This window comes from Salminus brasiliensis, chromosome 7, assembly GCF_030463535.1.
Source record: "Salminus brasiliensis chromosome 7, fSalBra1.hap2, whole genome shotgun sequence".
Classification (NCBI taxonomy): domain Eukaryota; kingdom Metazoa; phylum Chordata; class Actinopteri; order Characiformes; family Bryconidae; genus Salminus; species Salminus brasiliensis.
In genome coordinates, this window is record NC_132884.1 from 18,927,229 (window position 1) to 18,932,386 (window position 5,158).

General features: G+C 41.8%; 1 pseudogene; it reads right to left on the reverse strand.

Annotated features, from left to right (window-relative positions):
- Positions 1–1,773: 1,773 nt before the first annotated feature.
- Positions 1,774–3,413, reverse strand: LOC140559625 (general transcription factor II-I repeat domain-containing protein 2-like; annotated as a pseudogene).
- Positions 3,414–5,158: the final 1,745 nt, after the last annotated feature.

A 5,158-nucleotide genomic window follows, 5' to 3' on the forward strand; every position in this document is an offset into this window, starting at 1 on the left:
TGCCCCTAGTGTGTGTGTGTTCACGACCACAGATGGGTCAAATGCGGAGGATACATTTATCTGTACATTTTTTAATTAGGATAAAGAGCTCATTCACATAAACATTACAATGTGCAATATCTCACATTCTCATGTGCAATCGAGGGTCAATGTGTGTCAATTGTTTTGACTGACTTGCTATCCCTATCTTTTTGCTGCTGTGACACTGTGAATTTCCCCACTGTGGGACTAATAAAGGATGATCTTATCCTGTCTTACAACGTTTTTCAGAATGTGTTGCATATCAAGTCATTTATATACGAAGCGATGTGTTTGAGGTTCAGCCAAACTGATACTTTATTAATCCCGAAGAAAATGAAGGCAAAGCTAACGCAGCAATCCCCTCGTAGTGGTGGCTCGACACTGTTGTATTTATTTTCAAAAAGAGGAAAAATGATATTTCACACTTCTTCCAAAAAAAAGAAAGACTTGTGCAGAAGGTCAGATAGAGCCAAATGAACATGATAAGTTGCAGATATTTTTTATTAATGCGTGTAAAGCATCATACGCTAGAAAGTAATCGACCCCTCTAACATAACCGCTGGCCCTAGACTGCCCCCCCCCCCTTAAAATGGTCTAGAACCGCCACTGCCACCCACGCAAGCCACTGCCCAGTGGCATGAAGTACAGAAGCATGAAGACCAGAACCAGCCGAGACAGCTTCTATCTCTGAGCAATTCGGCTCCTGAACAGACAGCAGCGCAGTGTACCAGTCACAAGTTCACAAGTTATCTCACCTGTCTCATCACACCTCCACCACATACAAACACATGCTGCACCCTGCACTTTGTGGATGGGCCCTTTTCACATTTCTGGGTTCTCACTTCTGTCAGTGTCTATCAGCAAATACCTGCTAACAGACATTAACAGAAGTGAGTGAGCAGTTAAAATAACTGCTACACCAGTTAAGATCAAAAAAGAAGCTCATAAAGCCAACTCAAGCATTATAATAAGAGTAAAAAATAGATATTTATTATCACATTAATTACATCTTTACCATCTGATACAGTGTCTTAGGCTCCTAAGTGTTACAGAAAGCTCTATAGCAGGGGTGTCAAACTCATTTTCACAGAGGGCCACATCACCATAATGGTTGCCCTCAAAGGGCCAGATGTAACTGTAAGACAGTATAAATGTAATTAAATGCAACCAAATGTAATGTAGAATAAATATTAGTACTCCTTAATGTTAAATAACTCTGAATTTATTACTTATAAATATTTGAATAGATGAAAAATATGTTTGCTTGTTACTCTGTTAACATAACATAAATCCTGTTAATTTGTCAGGTTAAGAAACTCGTATTACTCCATCAATCAACGATCAAACTATCCAAGTGAATAAAGAAAAATATCATCAAACACAAGTTATGACATTAACTAACTCAAAACTTTGTCACAATTGAAAGGGGCAGAATAACAATACAACCAACAACTGTGAGCTGCTAAGAACATGTGTAACAGATGTGGCATTTTACAAAACACAAATGGCTGCACACACCCTTGCAGAGGTCATACATACACTTAATGACAGATGGTTTGATTACAGTAAACATTTGTCTGCAAAAACACATAAACCTGTGTAAACACTAAATACATTGCTACACATATAAAGTAGTATATGTACTAAACAGGGTTGTCTCAGTTCACTATATTGGTCAAGTTTTTAGGTGGAGTTGATTAGGAGATGCTGCCTGTCCTTGAACACACCAAGTGGACCTCCTCTCCACCATCCTCATCCATTGATCATGTTCTGAAAATAATAAACACAAAACTGTGATCTGTGCTTGTTTTTGTTGAGATTCATCATTGAAAACATCTGTTCGCACAGATAGATGCTCCCAAACATGGACAAAACACAGGCAGCATGAAGTTGAAGCTGTGGCATCAAATCAGGGGGAAGCAGACAGTAAAAGTCTGCTAAAAGCAGCATCCTGGAACTTTGCTCTTAGGCAACGATCACTTTGAAGCTCGATTAGCTCCATCTGAAGCTGGCAAGGCCTGACTGCTGGGCTCTAAAGTCACAGAAGCGCCGATCAAACTCATTCGTTAACCGGTTCAGTTTGGTAGCCAACTGAGCACATGAAAAACTGCCGGGAAATGAGGCTGAGATGCTCTGACAAACAGGAAAGTGGGCAAGATTGTCCTGCTTCACCTGGCACATCCATAGATCAAGTTTACGCTGGAAAGTGGTGATCATGTCGGACATCTGCGTGATGACTTGTTTGCGTCCCTGAAGCTTCTGATTCAGTTGGGCAAGATGTTCGGTAATGTCGCCCAACACCGCAAAGTCACACAGCCAGTTTGGAACTGACAGTTCGGACATGGGTTTTTCCTTTACCCTGCATGAAAAGAGCAATGCCTTCCCTAAGCTCAAAAAATCATTTGTGGACTTTGCCCCTACTCAGCCACCGCACCTCCGTATGGTATGGCACGTCTCCGTGCTCCGAGCCCATCTCCTGCAAGAACAGCTGGACTGACGGTGATTCAGGCCACGCGCCCGAATGAAGTTCACTGTGTTCATGACAGTGGTTACTATATCATCCATCCCCAGCACCTTCCCACACAAAGCCTCTTGATGGATAATGCAATGATAAGTTATAAGGTGCGCGTGACAGTTACTCTTCTGCATTTTCTCTTTCATTAGTCCAACCAAGCCCAATTTTCCTCCACACATTGCAGGTGCGCCGTCTGTGGTTAATCCAACCAAATTTTCCCAAGGCAATGCATTTTTATTTAAGGACTTCTCTACTGCATCGAAAATGTCCCATCCCGTTGTGGTCCCATGCATGGCAGCTATATCCAACAGCTCCTCAGTGACAGAGAGGTCCAACTTCACGCCTCTAATGAAAATGGATAGCTGCGCTGTATCTGTGCTGTCTGTGCTTTCATCAAGTGCTAATGAAAAGGTTTGGTAGTTGCGCCTCTCTGCGGCCAGCTGTGTTGCCAGGTTTCCTGCGAGTTCCTTAATTCGCTCCGCGATGGTGTTTCTTGATAAACTGACATTTTTAAATGTCTGTATCTGGTCGGGACACACCTGCTCACAGACCTTCAGCATACACTGCTTCAAAAATGCACCCTCTGAAAAAGACTTAGACGCGCGAGCGATTTCTTCAGCTACAATAAAGCTAGCTTTCACTGCTGCGTCGTTTTGGGCCGTAGCTCTTGTGAACATATTCTGCTGCGATCGCAATTTGCCTTTTAATTCTTGTACAATTTGTTGCTTTTTTGAAGGCTAACTTTGGCATACTTAGCTCCGTGTTTGGGATCAAAGTGCCGACGTAAATTGTACTCCTTGACAACTGCCACCGTCTCATAACACAAAAGACATACCGTTTTTTCTCCTTGAAGCACAAACATGTATTCGCTTCCCATCCCTCTTGAAACGGTCTTCCATCTGCATCAATGTTTCTTTTCCTGGACATTTTGGGATCATATTTGTAGCTAATTGTGGCAGTAATTCCACTTGTTGAAAAAAGCATAATCTGCATGCATTGTGGGGACATGTAGTTTAAGGTCAATGCACGCTTTAGAATTAGTCTAAAAGCATGCATTGACAATAAACTCCATTTCCCACAATTCATGCCAATTATGTTATTAAGCATAATTATCAGCATTAAGCAGATCTTTTAAGATCTTGTGGGCCACAACAAATGACATGGCGGGCCACATTTGGCCCGCGGGCCTTGAGTTTGACACGTGATCTAAGGGGAAACATTAATTACCAAAAGCTAAACTAAACAGATAAGTTTTCAGACTAGAGTTAAAGATTGAGACTGTGTCTGAGTCCCAAACATTATCTGGAAGGTTATTCCAGAGTTGGGCGGCTTTATAAGAAAAGGCTCTTCCCCTGCTGAGGTTTCCTGAATTTTGGGAACGAGTAAGCGAGTCCAGCACCCTGACATCTACGTAATCTTGATGGTTCGTAATATGTAGTAAGGTCCCGCAGGTACTCAGGAGCGAGGCCATGTAGGGATTTATATGTTAACAGAAGAATTTTGTATTCAATGCGGAATTTAACTGGGAGCCAATGAAGTGCTGATAGAACTGGACTGATATAGTGAAATGTTCTAGTTTTAGTAAGGACCCTGGCTGCAGCATTTTGAACCAGCTGAAATTTATTGACGTTCCTGCTAGAACAACCTGACAGTAGTGCATTACAGTAATCTAGCCTTGAGGTAATAAAAGCGTGTGCTAGCTTTTCTGCGTCCTGTAGTGATAAGGATTTTCTTAGTTTGGCGATGTTCCTAAGCTGCATAAAGGCTGTCCTACTAATATTGGCTATATGTTGCTCAAATAATAAATATGAGTCAAATATGATGCCAAGATTTTTAGCTGCTAGACCAGGAATAATGGAAGCATCAGCCAAGTCTAACATTAAGTCTGATAGTTGATTTCGAGAGTTATATGTCCTTCTCACAGTCCTCCATTTTCTGTAATCTAAATTCATCGTCAAGTTTGGCTGACATATAGAGCTTTTTACACAATCACAATATAGACTTAATGTTTTTGTAGCCTCAGAGCAGCAGATTAGCCAGTCTGATTCTGCTGATGAACTGACTAGGCATGAAAGGACAGGACTCTGGAGTCGACAGGTACTCTGGAGTCTTCTTAAAAATATAGAAGATATTCAGAATGCTGAAAATGAAATAGGTAAACACTGTTTAATCAATAATGATCTCTGTCCATGACTGCACAGTGCATATGCCCTTCTAGTCTAATGCAATATAATACAGGGACGTTAGATGCTGAGGGAAGAGACAGGGTCCAATGAGCAGTGCAGCAGGAGAGGCCAGAATCTCAGGCAGCTACTCGTGTAGATGAGGAGACCGAGTTTGATTCTGTTGCTCGTCCTCAAAGATGGGATCTACAGATGTTTCTCAGTTCTCATCCACCGCCGCCCACAGAATGTTTTAGAGGTGTTCATTGTTCTGAGCCAGTATAATCTGTGCCTTCAGCAGCACATTAGCAGTTAGATACATCATGACTGGGGCAAAAGGTATGGGTCCTCTTGTGACTCTTATATGGAAAGACATAGTCAACAAAGTTGTGGATGTTCTCAGAAAGGTGATAAAGAGCACAATCACTGATGAGGTTAGAGAGGCAGACGTGTTTTCAGT